The sequence below is a fragment of the Perognathus longimembris genome, chromosome 23 (assembly GCF_023159225.1).
Source record: "Perognathus longimembris pacificus isolate PPM17 chromosome 23, ASM2315922v1, whole genome shotgun sequence".
NCBI classification, from domain to species: Eukaryota; Metazoa; Chordata; class Mammalia; order Rodentia; family Heteromyidae; genus Perognathus; species Perognathus longimembris.
The window spans coordinates 23,866,315-23,883,829 of record NC_063183.1 but is presented as its reverse complement, the minus strand read 5'-3'; the positions used below and the strand labels follow the sequence as shown (position 1 = coordinate 23,883,829).

Genomic DNA, 17,515 nt, shown 5'->3' with positions numbered 1-17,515 from the left:
CAAACAAAGCTTTTGGATGCACTTTAAAACAGTTCAAATGAATCCTGAAGATAAATATTGGGAAGAAAAAAATAATCTTTTTAAGGATTACTTTGGGCCCCAAATAACTTGAGATCATGAGTACATTGTGTTCTAGACTTGACCTGACTTCAGTGTCCTCTGTGTATATATGTGTGTGTGTGTGTATGTGTGTGTGTGTGTACGTGTACGTGTACCTGCCTACTATGACGAAATATTCATCCCCATTGGACATAAATTAAGTACACATTTTTCTCTGGTTTTCAGACCATCTATGCTTTTTTTTTGTGTGTGTGTGCCAGCCCTAGAACTTGAACGCTGGGCCTGGGCACTGTCCCTGAGATTTTTTGCTCAAGGCTAGTGCTCTACCACTTGAGCCACAGCGCTACTTCTGGCTTTTTGTTGGTTAATTGGAGATAAGAGTCTCTTGGACTTTCCTTCTCCTGGGCTGGCTTTGAGCTATGATCCTCAGACCTCAAGCCTCCTGAGTAGCTAGGATTACAGGCGTGAGCCACCAGTGCCTGTCTGTCTGTCTGTCTGTCTCATTTATATATAGTATAAATTGAGATGAATCTGCATATTCGTCAGAAAACATACTAAAAATTAATCATGCTATAACTTCTAAATCATTCACCAGTGCCTGGGCACTTTTGAAGGTACGTAACATGCATTAGCACACATTGTTTAACAAATAACCTCATTATTATTCCATTTTACTGAGGAAATGGGAGCAGAGGGATTTAAGTAACTTGCCTAAGATGATGCCACTGGTTCAGAGGCAATTCTCCCTTCCTTTTGTCTAAGCAAAAACAAGAAAGGAGTCATTCCCAAATCAATAGGTTACTCTTGTATACTGGAGACACTTGTTATCTGTTTACAGTTGATTCATCAAACTAAAATGAGCTGATAAAATCAGAGTCCTTTGCTTCCCACCAACATTTTTTTAAGTTATTCTACCCAGCAGGCATATGCTTTAAAAATTATGTTCGTTGTAAATCTGAAATGCATTGAAGGATGATAAATTTAGCTCATCAACATGAAACATTTTCAATGGAGAGTTCACTGCTGCCTTCTTCAGGGAAGAAAAACGAGCGCTGTCAGTTCCCAGTGAATTATTCCACTTGAATAAAATATTCTTCCTGCCTGGGCACTGCAGGGTCACGCCTGTAATCCTAGCTATTCAGGAGATTGAAATGTGAGGATCATGGTTCAAAGCCAGCCCGGGCAGGAAAATCTATGAGACTCTTTGTCTCTAATGAACACCAAAAAATAAACTGGAAGTTGAGCTGTGGCTCAAAGTGGTAGAGGGCTAGCCTTGAGTAAATAAGCTGAGGGACAGCACCCAGGTCCTGAGTTCAAGCCCCACCACTGACCAAGAAAGCAAGAAAGAATTCTTCTTCTGCAAAAAGCAGCTACTACTGTCAGAAGCTAAGGACTTTTGTCCTTTCTTCTTCAGCGGGCTGTGCTTAATTCTGATGTGAAGATTCCTGAAAGTTTCTTTTCTTTGAAACCTCAGCCACAGCATCCCCGAGGACTCAACTTTCTCCTTGAGATGAGTGGTTGGGGTCAAGTGTGGAGTGCTCGGGTCCCAGCCGAACTGTGCTGTGGTCTTGAGGAACAGCTTACGATCAGGAACTGGAGAGATGCCATTGCTCCAGGATTAAGAGCAGTAGTTTTTGGGCCAAGGCTGGTGTTAGAGACTGGGCTTTTTTGTTGTTTTCCCATTTACTGGGCACTGCCTTAAAACATTTGTTTGTTTGCTTTTGCCAGTCCTGGGCCTTGGACTCAGGGCCTGAGCACTGTCCCTGGCTTCTTTTTGCTCAAGGCTAGCACTCTGCCACTTGAGCCACAGCGCTGAGGAACCGAACTCAGGGCTTCATATATATGAGGCGAGCACTTTACCACTAGGCCATATTCCCAGCCCTGCCTTAAAGCATTTTATCTGCATTATTTAATTTAATTCTTGCCACATTCCCATGAAGCAGGTAAAGGCTTTTTTAAAAAATCCATATTCATGGGTAAAAAGTAAAAGTAGAAGCTGGGCTCAGTGGGTCATGCCTGTAATCCTCGCTGCTTGGGATGGAGAAAGAATGGATTGAGACGAGCCTGGAGCAAGAGTTTCAATGGCAATCTATTTGAATGATTTCCATTTTAACCAATGACTGGGTAGGGTGGGATAGGTCAGTCATTCCAGCAACTGGTGAAGCACAAATAGGACGAACACAGTCCAGACTGGCCTGGGCATAAAGACAGGCCGGCCCGCTCATGAAAAGAACTAACACGAAAAGGGTCTGGTGGAGTGGCTCAAGTGGTAGAGGACCTGCTTAACAAGTGTGAGGCTTTGAGTTCAAGTCGTAGTAGTGCCCTCTTCCCCCCTGCAAAAAGACATAGGAAAGAAGACAAAGCATAACCATATGCATTCTTCAAGTTTTCTTCTACTTCCAGTCATTATTCTTCAACAGATGTAGCCACCATTGTGTCTCTATCACTATGGATAAATTTTGGCTGGCCTTGAATGACATAAACATTGCAATCATATGTATGTAGTATGTATTGTTTTGTGTCTGACTTTTTAAAACTTAATATTGATGAACGTCTCTCATGGATGCATGTGGGAACAATTTGTTCGTAGTGTCAAATAAGTTGTTATACTTCTCACTGTATTTTTCATGGTATTGGTCATTGATTTATCTGTCTTACCTTTTGGGTTGATCTAGTTTCTGACTTTTATTAATAATGTTGCCGTGTGTGTGTGTGTGTGTGTGTGTGTGTGTGAGAGAGAGAGAGAGAGAGAGAGATTGAGGTTTGAACTCAGAGGCTTTGCTAATCAGCCTACTATTAAGAACCCTCCCCTTCGAGCCTTTTTGCTTTAAAGAGGATTTTTGTTTTAGCCCCTTAACATTTTTTTTTTTTCAAATAGAGTGTTACACTTTTTGCTTGGAGTAAACCTCAGACCGTGATCCTCTTATCTATGCTTTCTGCATAGCTGGGATTATAGGCATGAGCTACCATACCTAGCTAGTGTTACGTTCTTATACCTTGTATGTGTATGAGGCTCTTAAGGCATATGTAGAGAGCATATACATACATAGATTCATTCATAAGGCAGGAGGGGGCGTGGTTTGCCCAGTGGGAGGCGGAGGAAGAAGAGCTGGCCCTCGCTGGACTTTGTCTCTTCTCTTCCTGGGGGCATTTACCTTGCTATCACTTCATTGAGTCACTTGAGTGACATAATGCACTTCAAAGTTTAAGCGCTACCAATATGATGTATGTGCATTAAGAATTCATGTTCACCATGATGAGGGGGGGTGGGAAATCCCTTAACTGCTTGCCATTTGGAGAGAATATTTTATGGTGATATTCCTATTTTTTTTTCTCTCTCTCTCCAGAGCTGAGGACTGAATTCAGAGCCTTCTTCCATTAAGCTAAAGCCCCAACCCCTATTTTGTGCTTGCTGGCTAAGCTTTCTACCTCTTTTTTTTTTTTGGCCAGTCCTGGGGCTTGGACTCAGGGCCTGAGCACTGTCCCTGGCTTCCTTTTGCTCAAGGCTAGCACTCTGCCACATGAGCCACAGCGCCACTTCTAGCCATTTTCTGTATATGTGGTGCTGGGGAATCGAACCCAGGGCCTCATGTATATGAGGCAGGCACTCTTGCCACTAGGCCATATCCCCAGCCCAGCTTTCTACCTCTTGAGCCACACTTGGGGTCCCTTTTCTTTCCTTTCAGGTTAGGGTAGGGTCTTGCTGTTTGCTAAGGCTGGCGTCAGCCTGCCATCTTCCTACTTGTGTCTCCTGAGTAGCAGAGATGATTAGTGCGCAGTGCAACACTTGGCTTGATGGTTGAGATGAGGGCTTGCTGACTTTCCCCCCCCCCTCAGGCTGATCTTGAGCCATCTTCCTCCTTGCTGTCTGCATCCTGAGTAACTGGGATTACAGGCATGAAGTACATGCCCAGCCCAACTCAGGCCTTTTAAAAACAAAGCCACTGTGCCTTGACATGAACTGTAAGAAGAGAAGGGAGGTTTGGGAGATACCAGGGGAACTGGTTTACACTGATATTCCCCAGCAGGCCAAAGGTCAGCACTGGGCATCTTGTTTCCTTAGAAGGTTTCTAAGGGCCTGTTTAGAGAAGGTTACACTTTACTAGAAACAAAGGGGGAGGAAGTGTCAGCCAACAGAACTGTAATGAGCTGGTGGGTGGGCCAACAATGTGGACTGAGGTCAGAGAGTCCTGCACCCAAAGCATTTGTCAGCCAGCCATTAGTGTGCTTTGAAGGCCAGAGCGGAGATTCCTATACATCAGTCAAATCATTTTCTGCTCTGCCATCAGCTCCTGGCCCCACAGGCCTCTGGGACATGGGTTCCCTGTAGCCGGTTGGCCTTAAACCAGGGGCTTCTGGTGAAAGCTCTTCCAATACTTTTCTTGCAAGTGACACGGGTAGAGGCCTTAAGATATTGTATTCATTTCTTAGATAAGTGTGTGTGTGTGTGTGTGTGTGTGTGTGTGTGTGTACTGGATTGGGGCTTGAAGTCAGGGTTGCGTGCTCTGCCACTTGATCCATTCCTCTAGCTCTAGATTTTTTTCTGTTTAACTGGAGATAAAAGTCACAGACTTTGCTGCCTCAAATCTCAGCCTCCTGAGCAGCTCGGATTACAGGCGTGAGTTACCACTACTCAGCTCCTTAGATAAGTTTTACAAATTAATGTTGGTAATGTTTTAAAGCTAATTTTAAAATTGCAGAATAAAAGTGTTTTTTTTTTCTCCCAGAATCCAGAACACCCAGCTTTGGTTTTTATTTATTTATTTATTTATTTTTGCCAGTCCTGGGCCTTGGACTCAGGGCCTGAGCACTGTCCCTGGCTTCTTTTTGCTCAAGGCTAGCACTCTAGCTCTTGAGCCACAGCGCCACTTCTGCCTTTTTCTGTGTATGTGGTGCTGAGGAATGGAATCCAGGGCTTCATGCATGCTAGGCAAGCACTCTACCACCAAGCCACATTCCCAGCCCTGGTTTTAAATTTTTTGATAGTAGAATAATTGTCTATGATGTGTCTTCAACATTAGTGTCTATACTTGGGAACAAGCTTACTGTGTGTTTTCTCTCATATGTAGAATCTGAAAACAAAACAACAACAACAACAAACCCCAACAACAAAGTAGAAAGGGGCCAGGCCCTGGGTAGCTCTGCCTGTAATCCCGGATACAAAGGAGGCTGAGATGTGAGGATTGTGGTTCAAAGCCAGCCTGGGCAGACAAACCTAAGACACTCTTATCTTCAATTAACCATGAAAAAGCTGGAAGTGGAGCTGTGGTCCAAGAGGCAGAGTGCCAGCCTTAAGAGAAAAAAGCTAAGAGACAGGGCCCAGGCCCTGAGTTTAGGTCCTAGGACCAACACACACACACACACACACACACACACACACACACACACACACACACACACACGATGGACTAATGGAAAAGAGGAAGGGGATCAGAAAGAGGGACCCAGTGGAGGTTTGCATGTATTAAATTGTCAAAAAGAAACCCAGTACAGGGGCTGGGAAGGTGGCTTAGCGGTAGAGTGCTTGCCTAGCATGCATGAAGCCCTGGGTTCAATTCCTCAGCACCACATACACAGAAAAAGCTGGAAGTGGCGCTGTGGCTCAAGTGGTAGAGTGCTGTTGTTGGGTGAAAAAGCTCAGGGGACAGAGCCCAGACCCTGAGTTCTGAGTTCTAATGCCAGTACTGCCCACCACTCCCAAAAAGGAAAGTTATAAAGAAAACCCTAAAATTCCCTGCAGAGCAAAACCTGGGAGATGAATGAAGTTTCTGCAGTTGTTCATTTCAAAGCATGTTTCATTCACTGCAAGAATGGGGAGGGGGGTGGGAACTTCCAGGCCCTCTGTGCACCCCGAGAGCTGTGGGCAGGGAGAGGGCGGAGGAGGCCCAGCCCTGTGAGGGAAAAAGTGAATTTTCTGGCATGCCAGGGTGGCTCAGGACTATTTACTTCTCCAGGAAATAATTAGAGAAATGCGCAGCCCTGCAGAGGTGACATCTGGCGGACTGGGGGCGGGCAGGCGCAGATCCTCAATGTAAACAGATGGAGGTGATGCTATGCAGGCCAGAAACATCCGGACAGAGTGACTCTCCTCCACTGGAGCTGAGCGGGGCTCTTGCCATTGGGAGACACCTCCCAGCTTCCCTCCAGTGATCTGTGGCTGCCAACCCGATGCCTTTACTGCCTAACGAGCACTCTGAGCCAGGGCTCTGGGGGGTGCTGACGGGCCGTCTATTTACCCTGCAATTCCAGGTGTTGATTTAGGCTGTTAGACACATCTCTGGGACCCCCTTGGCCCTTTCTCAAAGCTGCCTGGATTATTATTTTTTTTCCAGGTCTTAGGGCTTGAACTCAAGGCCTGGGTGCTGTCCCTAAGCCTTCTATGCTCAAGGCTAGTGCTCTACCACTTGAGCCACAGCTCTGCTGCCAGCTTTTTGGTGGCTCATGGGAGATAAGAGTCCTGACAGATGTTTCTGCCCCAGCTGGCTTTGAACCCTGGTGCTCAGAGTGCAGCCTTCTGGGTAGCTAGGACTGCTTCCTGGGTTCTTGTTCTTACTCACATGCTGGGACAGGAGCCCAGTGACCTGGGCATTTGCAGGAAAGTGGCTCGGCTGACACGCTGCCTTCTCTGCCGAGCCTGGAGGGCTGGAAACGCCATTCCTAAGCACTTTTCCTCCTCTTTTAATTTTGCTTCTCTCTCCTGGAGACAGCAACAGAGCCACATCCTTGGTGATTTATGAATATTGAGGTGTTTTTATTTTTTTCTGCTTCTTTAATAGCAGGTAAGACATTTTCTAGTAGGAAAAAAAAGACAATTTTAATAAATCCAGTGAACCTGTCATGGCTTTTTCTGAAAGCAAGTTTCTCAGAAAAGCTGCGGTAGTGACATTCTGAAAGAACTTACTGAAAAATAGGGGCCCTTAGAATGGGCTTTTTACATTTTTCATTTTTTTGCAACAGGCGCATTTTGGGGGGGGGGGTTGTTTTATATATAAAAATGCCTCCCGTGGCAGTTTTGGTGACTTATTCTGTAGCTACGTGTGGCTGTGTTTTTATCTTTCTTTCTTTTTTTTTCAGAGCCCAGTGGTGGCTTGTTTTTAAAGACTTGGGGTTGTCTCTTTGATCAGCTTTTAGGCACCCCAGGAAGATGTAGACAGCAAACCTCACTTCTGTACAAAATTAAGAGATCATCAGGACACATTTGTACGGATGCTTTCTAAGCTGTCAGACGTTGTGTACACAGGGAGTATCCATGTGAGGCTCTTTTTACCACTTCGAGAGGCCTACGGCTGACCCTTGCCCTTGGCTATGGACCACTCATTTTGGGGTGCTGCTCTTTCCTTTACTTTTCCTGCTTCTTCTTTCTACGTCTCCCTTTGTTTCTGACCAGGTTCCTGCTGCCCTGTCCTATTCTTGGCTTTGTCATTGGCTATTTGCTGCTCCTTCTCCCTCCTTCCACAGGTATGTGGTAAACCCCAGAAGTGGGGAGTAGCATGGGGCAGGACCCCTGAGGAAGGGTTCATTAATAGGACATGTCCTGTGACCCTAGCTCCCCGCATTTCTCTAAGGAAGACAGGAAAGTGCAAAGGCTTGATGGTTGGGCTTTGTACAAACAAACCCTATTGGGCTACAACTTCCAATGCAAATACTTTTTAAAAATTAGCATATATTAATTGTACAAAAGGATTTCATTGTGATGTTGCTATCCATGCATATAATCTACTTTGATCAAATTCATCCTCTCTTTCTTGTCTCCTAGTTTCCATCCAGTTTTATGGACTTTATTTTCATACATGCATATAAAGGACTTTGTGCATGTGTGTGTGTGTGTATATACATACATGCATGCATGCTCATATTTGTGCACTGGTCCTGGAGGTTGAACTCAAGGCCTGAGCACTGTGGCTTTTTTCAGTCAAGACTGGTGCTCTACCACTTGAAGCACACCTCTCATTCCGGCTTTTTAGTGGTTAACTGGGTATAAGAGTCTAGGGGACTTTCCTTCCTGGGCTGGCTTCTCTTCAGACCTCAGCCTCCTGAGTAGATAGGATTACAGGTGTGAGCCACCATTGCTCTGATTATGTAAAGTACACAGAGGATAAACGTCCTCCACCACCTCCTCCCCTTGATCTTCCTCTCTCTACAGATATTCTTTATTCAGTCATCTACAGCCTACATTGTGCCACGCCCTGCTCTGACCCTAAGGCTGTGGTGTGAGCAAATGGGAGACGCCACTCATGACAGCCTATCGCCTGTGAGAAGAGATGTCTGTAAACCCAGAATCTGATAAAGGCTTGTGAGTGGGTGATAAAGGCTAAGAAGGCAGTGTGGGGGAGATAAGGCGGATTGTGAGTGATGGAGCTCACCTTCTCTGTGGCCTTTTCTAGGAGCTGCTCTGGAAAAGCTCTCCTGATAACCCCTAATTCGAAGGGGAGGCCTACCGAAAGTGTGGCTGCCTGGGTACCTGTGGCAGGGGACAAGGGCAGGAAAGGCATTGGGCTTTCAGGACAGGAGGGAAGAGAAGCGGGGCAGGGTGTGCTCAGGGTGGGGAGGGCAGAGCATGGACTTGAGAGACTTTGATGAAGCCTAGGGAAGCTGCTGAGCCCGGACAGCTCAGGATGATTGGTGGAATTTGTTCTGCGGTGGTGGAAGGTCCAGTGGTCTTGGAGCAGGGCAGAAGAGCATACAGGAGCTGGGCTCTCATGGCGGGATCCCAGAGCTTGGAGAGAGGTCTCCGGAATCTTAGCCATCTCACAGGGAAAAGCGCAGGGTACATCTGAAAACATGACGAGGGCGTGTGTGGAATGAATTGCCGGAGTGATTGGTGGGTGCTTGGCTTTGAATGCAATCTAAAACAAAATTTTGGCGGGGGGGCGCTTATGTTCATGTATTTATCGCAGTAACTGGGTTCCTTCGAGGTAGCAACGCCAATGGTTGCTGACCTAGTTGATTGTGAATTAAGACTAGGAGCCGTTTTTCCTGTTCTGTGCCAGGACTTCTTAGAAATTCAGACCATTGATGTGTCTTGTTGCTATGTCACAGTGAAGGCTGCAAGCCTTTGCCCTGGCTGTTGGGCATGGGCATCCTGAAGGCCTTTCTAGAACTTGCTCTGACTTAAGGCAACTGATGTTTCCATCTTCCCCTCTTTTTTTGTTTTTAGAAAATGTGATGAACAAAGAGATAGAGATTGTCATTTGCTTTAAAAAATTGTTTCTTTTTTTTATCTTTTAGTACTGGCACATATTTTCAAAGCCCTGTTAGTGTTTTTTAATTAATAATTTTATTTTATTTTTTTTGCTGGTCCTAGGGCTTGAACTCAGGGCCTGGGCACTGTCCCTGAGTCTCTTTGTGCTCAAGGCTAGTGCTCTACCACTTGAGCCACAGCGCCACTTCTGGCTTTTTCGGAATCATTTATTGGAGATAAGAGTCTCATGGACTTTTTGCCTGGGCTGGCTTCGAACTGCCCTCCTTACATCTCAGTCTCCTGAGTAGGAGTATAAACGTGACCTACCAGTGCCTGGCACATAGTGTTTTATGTGACATTTCCAGGTTTTCTTTAGGATGGGTTTGGATTCCTTAAGATGGCAACCAGATGATGAGTTTTGTTGTTCTTGTTGTTTTGTGCCAGTTCTGGGGCTTGAACTCAGGATCGAGGCACTCTACTGTAGCTTCTTCTGTTCAAGGCTGGTGCTCTACTATTTGAACCACACCTCCACTTTCCTTTTTTTTTTTTTTTTCTGTTGTTGGTTAACTGGAGATCAGAGTCTTATGGCCTTCCCTACCTATCCTGACACATCTCGAGCTGCCATCTATAGATCTCAACCTCCTGCGTAGCTAGGATTACAGGTGTGAGTCACTGGTGCCTGGCTCTGATGCCGCTTTGGAGAATTGATGCTGGGATAAGACAGGTGCCAACGATGTACCTGAAGTAGTCCTAAGACTCGCATGGATTTTTCTGGTCCAGGCAGGGACAGCGCCCTTCCCTGAAGAGACTTTATTCCCCAACACTGATGAAACACTTCAGGATAAGATCTGCAGAAGACGCCTTGTTCTTCAGTTGTTTGTTCTTTTTTTTTCTTTGTCTTCCGGCTCCAATGCTGTCCCTCACGGTCCTTCTCTGTGCTTTTAATCTCGGTGATGATCTGGATGCGCTCGTTCGGCACAGAGGGTTGATGGGGCCACATTGGTGTACAGGCCGGGTCCACGCGGGAGGAGTCCCTTGCTCAGCTTTGGGAAGTGGCCGTCCTCAGCGAGGGGCTCGCACCACATTCCTGTCTCCAGTGGCCCGGGATGGCTTTGCTGGCTTCCCAAACATCCCATCTTCTCGCGAAGCATCACGGGGAGGAAGTGCTGATTCTCCTCGTGAATTGCACTGGAATGTGTGTGACTGGCACATAGACTCATTGTCCCTGGCTCTGAGCTTTGGAGCCACACAGAGCGGGCTTAATCTCCTTTTCACATGAGAGCCCTTCTGGTATGTACATGCAACGCCAGTTCATCCACTTCTTCCTCCATTCCCTTCCCGTGGTGGGCAGGGCTTTCCCTAGTGTCTTAGTCCTGAAAGCAGCCTTTTCTTTCTTGTTTGGTAGTACTGGGGATCGAACCCAGGGACCTGTGCATACTGTGCAAGCAATCTACCACTTGAATTGTGCTTCCAACCCCTGCTTTACCCTCCCTCTCTCTTTCCTTCCCTCTCTCCCTCCCTCCCTTCTTTCTTTCTCTCTCTCTCTTTTTTTTAATACCAGTACTGAGACTTGAACTCGGGACCTGGACACTGTCCCTTAGCTTTTTCTTTTTCTTTTTTCTTTTGGTTGGTCGTAGGGCTTAAACTCAGGGCCTAGATCTTGTCCCTGCGCTTTTTTGCTCAAGGCTAGCATCCTACCACTTTACGTCACTGCTCCACTTCTGGGGTTCTGGAAATAAGAGTCCTAAGGACTTTTCTGTCCAGTCTGGCTTCAAAACTTGGTCCTCAGATCTCAGCCTCCTGAGTAGCAAGTGTCACAGGCGTGAGCTGCCAGCGTTCAGCCATCCCTTAGCTTTCCTACTCAAGGCTGGCACTTTAGAAACTTGAGCCATAGATTGGCTTCTTTCTGGCTTTTTGGTGGTTCATTGGAGATAAGAGTCTCATGGTGGTTCCTGCCCAGGCTGGCTTTGAACTGTGATCCTCAGATCTCAGCCTCCTGAGTGGCTTGGATTACAGGTGTGCCAATCTTATTCCTGGCTAGTCACTGAGTTTCAATTAGGTCGTGTAGGCTGGTGTCTCATGAGGGGACTGTGGTTCCAGCATCAGGAGGAAGGGAGAGAGGGGTCTCGCCCTGCCCTCATTACCTCGCAGTGAGGAAAGGCTGTGCGAGGACACGTACCTATCTAGCCAGGAATTGAGCTCTCACCAGAAGCTGAACTAGCTGGCACTTTAACCTTGATCTTGAACTTGTCCTCTCCGGATCAGTGGAAAACAAATTGCTTGCTTTATTTATTTATTTATTTATTTATTTATTTATTAATGGTACTGGTACTGAGGCTTGAAATTAAAGCCTGGGTGCTGTCCCTTAACTTTTTCCACTGGAGGCTAGTACTCTACCACTTGCGCCACAGCTCGACTTCCAGCTTTTTGGTGATTAATTGAAGATAAGTGTGTCACAGACATTTTTCCTTCCCCCTCCAGGCTGGCTTTGAACTAAGATCCTCAGATCTCAGCCACCTGAGTCGCTAGGATTACAGGTGTGAACCACAGACTCCTGGCAACAAATTGGTCCTTTTTTGTTTTTGGTCATGGGGCTCGAACTCTGGGCCTGGGTGCTGTCCCTGAGCTTTTTTGCTCAAGGCTCTACTACTTTGAGCCACAGCACCACCTCTGGTTTTCTGGTGGTTAATTGGGAAATAAGAGTCTCATGGACTTTCCTGCCTTGACTGGAAGTGTGTGTGTGTGTGTGTGTGTGTGTGTGTGTGTGTGTGTGTGTGTGTGTGATAGAAACTTCTGGGCTGTTGAAAAGATTTTTCTTAAACCAAATCACTCAGTTCTGTTTTTTAGCATTAAACAACAGAGACCCCCCCATTCTGTACGCTGTACTGGGACATTTGGCACTAGGGGCAAGTAGCATTCCTGGTGGTTCATTTAGATGTGAGAGCCCAGTTTAACCTCTCAGGTGGGCTTTTGTGAGGCCATCTTTGGGATGCTTTCCATCACTAACGTAAGCTTAAGTGGGGGGGGGGCAAGATTATAATCACCCCCTCGATGAACAGAAAGGCCCTAGATACCTGGGTTACTTTGGAGCAAGAGAGCCCAGATTTGTGTATGTGTTTATTTATTGTCCCAGTTCTGGGACTTGAACTCAAGGCCGGGTGCTGTTCCCTGAGCTTTTGTGCTCAAGGTTCCTCATGATCTACCCCTTGAGACACACACAGCTCCACTTTGGGCTGTTGGTGGTTAATTGGAGATACGAGTCTCATGAACTTTCTTGCCGGAGCTAGCTTCAAACCGTGATCCTCAGATCTTAGCCTCCTGAGTAGCTAACGGAGCTTCCAGTGGCTGCTTCAAGCCCGGTTTGAAATCCCAACACCCTCCGGGAAGGGGAGCCATGGTGTGGCTGGCTGTGCCCTTGGAAGGAGTCCTAGCCCTGAAGTCAGCTGCCCAGGCGTCCGGTGCCCCCCAGAGGGCTGGCCACGTAGAGTTGCTGAGATCACGAACATGAATTCAGTGATTGTTCAAAGGTCTCAGTTAAAGCCTTCCTGGAGGCAGACTTTTCTTCCAGATGCTGAGTGGGGGTTTTCAATGCTGCTCCTTTTTTTTTTGGGTCAAGGTTTTTAGCTTCTGTAGACTTCGGGTTATGTCTTCTCCCTCAGATAGGGAAAATAAAGGAGCTGCCTGCTGGTGGTTATGTCACAAAGGAAGTCCAGGCTGGAGGGCTAGAGATGGCCTTCCTTCCTAGAGATGGGTCACACGGTTTAACCCTTCATTGCCAGGCAAGGACTTTCTTTTTCTCTTTGTTTTTTTCTCCCCCTCTCTTTGCAGTACTTTTTTTTCCCCCCATTTATTTCCAGGATTTTTTTTTCAGTTAATTTTTACAGCCTTTATCGTTTGACAATAGACATAAGTTTGGGTAGATGCACACATTTCCTGCCACCCTCTTGCATTAGTCACAGAGCAGAACACATTTGTTTGAGGCTTCATAGCAAATGAGTCTCGGAATAAGTGACCCCAGGAAAATAAATGACATTTGGTCTCCTAATACAAGATCTTTATAAAGTAGCCCCTAGGAGGCCTGGCATTGGATACCCACTGGTGGCTCACGCTTGTCAACCTAGCTACTCAGGAGGCCGAGATCTGAGGATCTCAGTTTGAAGCCAGCTTAGGCTTCAGGAAAGTCCATGAGACTCTTATCCCCAATTAACAAGAAAAAAGCTAGAAGTGGAACTTTGGCTTAAGTGGTAGAGTGCCAGCCTTGAGTTAAAAAAAAAAGCTCAGCAAGAGCACAAGGCCCTGAGTTCAAGCCCTGCTACTGGTACACACACACACACACACACACACACACACACACACACACACACACACACTCACTCACAGAGCCCCTAGGAAAAAAGCTATTTTTTTTTCATTTTTCTGTGGTTGTTTTACTTTCCTAAATTGGCCATTAGTTAGCGTTAATGTTCAACGTGGAGTCATTTATGTACACAGGAGCTTTCGGATGTGGCATTGCAGGGCAGGTTAATGTTCGATGTATAAACACTAGACAAGCACTCCCTACACAGTAAGCACATTCAAGCATTCATTGAATGAGGATTGCAAACCGAAGAATTGTTCCTGTGCTCTCTGCCACAAGGTGAAGATGTGGATCTGGGGTTAGTGTGGGGGTTCGGAGGGTGGGGAGCTAGACCGGAGTTGCTGTGTGATTGGCAGTAGAGAAATGGTGACCAGGTGGGAATGGATGGCAGAGCAGAGGTTTGGGTCTGAATAATTGGAAGAGCCTGGCCTCCATTTTGCCTCCGTTCCCTCCACTGGAGTATGGCAAGGTAGATGGGCATGAATAACTCATGGGCTCTAGTGAAAAGAAGACTAAGAAGTGTCTTTTATTATTTTATGTATTTTATATATTACATATCATTTAATTTTATTTTTTGTGCTGGTACTAGGGCTTGAGCGCAGGGCCAGGACATTCTCGCTTAGCTTTTTCACTCAAGGCTACAACTCTACCATTTGAGCCACAGCTCTACTTCCAGCCTTTTGGTGGTTAATTGGAGATAAGAGTCTCAAGGACTTTCCTGCCTGGGCTGGCTTTGAACCACAATCCTCAGATCTCAGCCTCCTGAGTAGGTCGCTAGGATTACAGATGTGAGCCACCACTCCTGGCATTTTTATTTTATTTTAAATTCTCTTACCAAATTCCTTTCTGGCAAGTTGAGGGTGAAAGGTATTTGGTCTTTATTACACATATACCGCAGGCCTTCAGCTGATCTCACCACGCCTTTAGAGGTCTGGCAGCAAACCAGAGGGAGGAAGAAGGTAATAGTCCAGAAAATTAAACAGTGATTCTGCTCAGAATTCCTCTAGCCGGAATTCCAGGCAGGGCCTAGCCTTGTGCACCCCCAGGCTGCAAGCCCCTCCTAGGGAGAGGAGACAGAAATGACATCGATGGAAGGAAGGTTGGGAGAGAATGTGGGTGAACCAGGTGACTGAGCTTTCCCTGTTGGCTTGTTAGTGTGGTGTCTGAATCTCAAAACTGACCTTCTTTTCAAGGGTTTTCTTTATTTCATGGTGTGTGTGTGTGTGTGTGTGTGTGTGTGTGTGTGTGTGTGTGTGTGTATACTAGGCCTTGAACTCAAGGTTGATTGAATGCACAAGGCAGGCTGGTTTTCTACTGCTTGAGCCATACCTTCACTTTTTGGCTTGGCTTACGCTGGCCTTGGCAGACTTTGAACCTCTATCCTCCGATCTCAGCCTCCCATGTAGCTGGGATTACAGGCATGAGCCACTAACCCCCAGCCAGATGCTATTTATTGAAGACTTTCCTGCTGCATTTTGGGCAATGCCTCTTGGGGGAATTACAGTCCTAGGGGCAAGGATCTGTTATCTCTGATGAAATCACTTTCTGTGCTCCTGATTCTATGAGGATATTCGTTTATTCACTTACCAAACTCATGACTCTCTTGTGGACATGGTGTGGTCCTTTAGATTCTCAGCCCTAGGGCTTCTTTATTAGTTAATAAATTATTTCAGGATGTTGGTGGTTGATACTGTGCGGTTAATCACAGGGACTTTTAGCCTCGGCTTCCTAATTATTTATATACAATTTGTGAGCCAAGTCAGTTTTGCCGGGCTAGAAGCAGGAATTGGATTTTGTGATTGTTGTTCTAACATTCTTGTCATTTTATTTAGCATGCACCATATGATTTACATTTCCCAATTATTGTATGATTTCACCATTAGTAACTTGACTTCAGAGATAGGGAAAAGATCGAGAGAGGTTGTGTCCAGCTTAGATATGTGTGTGTGTGTGTGTGTGTGTGTGTGTGTGTGTGTGTATTTGTGCTGGTAACTGGGCTGTACTGTCTCCCTTTTTCCTCCCCCCTCCCCCGGAAGGCTGGTACTCTACTATTTGAGCCACACCTTCACCTCAAGATTTTGTTTTTGCTGGCTAATTGGAGATGCCAGTCTCACAGTCCCTGGTGTGCTTTCAACCATGATCCTGATATCTCAGCCTCCGTAGTGACCAGGATTGTAGACGTGAGCCACCAAGACCCGGCTCCAGCTGGGATTGGACTTGAATACGTGTGAGACCTGGTTTCCGCTCCTGATAGGAGAGTTGCCTTCAGAGCTGTCCTCAGAGCTATCTGCCTGTGTCCCCCAGCTCTGAATTGCAGGCATTTCACTGTTCAAGCTGTGCATAGAACCTTATGTGTTCTTTTGGACATGAGTTCTGTACATTTTCAGAGAGGGTGAGAAACATAACAGAGGAGTCGCTGGATTTGAAAATTGAAAACACACATGAATACTATAAACCCAGTGGCGATCTGTGCGCTTCCAGCTAGAAGAGGAGGGGTAGCTGCAGAGGCTGGAGGAAAAGTCAGGCGACACCCAGGGCTGGGCGCATGCGTGTTGACTGGGTTCATTCCCACGAATGAATCCGGGCTGAATCTCCCAGATTGCCAGCTCTTTCTCTCATTTTCGCATGAGATGGATTCTGGGCGCTCTGTAGCACTCACGATGAAACCTATTGTTATTTTTTCCACCCTAGAAAAATTTTGGGTGTCAGCCTCACTGAAAGAGATGCAAGCCAGCCTGAGCTCCATTTTTCACGTTCTGACCTCAATCAAGTTTACTTTGCTCACATAATGGTTTTCTCAGGGAGCTCTAAAGCCTTGACTGTGTGCAGAGACATTTCGTAGAAATCGTGGAAGTGTGGTATTTGACATTTTGCCCTGCTGAAAAACATAGACAGATGGACAGAATAGAAAACCGAACAATTGGAAATAAGAGTGGTAAAGACTTCTGCCTGGGTTGGCTTCAAACTGTGATCCTCAGACCTCAGCTTCCTGAGTAACAGGATCATAGGCATGAGCCACCTGCACCTGACTCCTTTTTTACTTTTTACCTCTGATGGAAGTTCTAATGTAGTCTAAAGTATTCTAACGACTGTAAGATATTCCCACACAAAGTCCTGTCTTCCCTTCCATCTTATAGACCTGCCTTGGGAGTAAATGTCTCACCTGCCATGGAGAAGTTTTAACTTGGGTTCATCTTCTGCATGAGACAGCCTTCTTGTAGTTTGGGACTCATTTCTGTGGTTTGATTTTATTTTTATTTATTTATTTATTTATTTATTTATTTTTTTGGTCAGTCCTGGGGCTTGGACTCAGGGCCTGAGCACTGTCCCTGGCTTGTTTTTGCTCAAGGCTAGCACTCTTCCACTTCAGCCACAGCGCCACTTCTGGCCATTTTCTGTATATGTGGTGCTGGGGAATTGAACCCAGGGCCTCATGTATACGAGGCAAGCACTCTTGCCACTAGGCCATATCCCCAGCCCTGTTTTTATTTTTTGTTAATCATGGGGCTCGAACGCAGGGCCTGGGTGCTGTCCTTGAGCTCCTTTGCTCAAGACTAGCACTCTCCTACATTAAGCCACAGCACCACTTCTGATTTTCAGGTGGTTTATTGGAGATAGGAGTCTCATGGACTTTCCTGCCCAGGCTGGCTTCAAACTGTGATCCTCAGATCTCAGCCTCCTGAGTAGCTAGGATGATAGTCACAAGCCGCCAGCACGCGGTCTCATTTCTTATTTCTTAGTTAATGAGGCTCACTAACTTCCCACCTTTGTGTTCAATAGAATTATCCACTCGGAGTGAACTTATGCAGTCTTCTCCCATGGCAGGTGCCATGCTGGGTACCTCGGCATGGTTGTCCTGGGGACGGAAGGACAAGCCATGCTGGGTGGGTTCAGATTGCCTGACTGCATGTCCATTT

At 46.3% G+C, this 17,515-nt stretch overlaps 1 protein-coding gene and 1 long non-coding RNA gene across 3 annotated transcripts in view; one reads left to right on the top strand and one right to left on the bottom strand.

Moving 5' to 3' along the window:
• Nucleotides 1–407: 407 nt before the first annotated feature.
• On the bottom strand, nt 408–15,618 carry LOC125341137. Its single transcript, XR_007208884.1, has 3 exons — nt 14,951–15,618; nt 6,958–6,960; nt 408–450 (listed from the first exon to the last, which is right to left on the bottom strand). It is a non-coding gene; the product is annotated as an uncharacterized LOC125341137 (long non-coding RNA).
• Cgnl1 (cingulin like 1) overlaps nt 13,601–17,515 on the top strand; it is a 67,005-nt gene continuing 63,090 nt past the window's right edge. The window contains exon 1 of one of the 2 annotated variants that reach the window (XM_048333180.1): nt 13,601–13,878. The gene's annotated coding sequence lies outside the window, so the exon portion shown is untranslated. Of the gene's footprint in view, nt 13,887–17,515 lie in introns of both variants that reach the window. The other variant, XM_048333181.1, reaches the window with a different exon arrangement.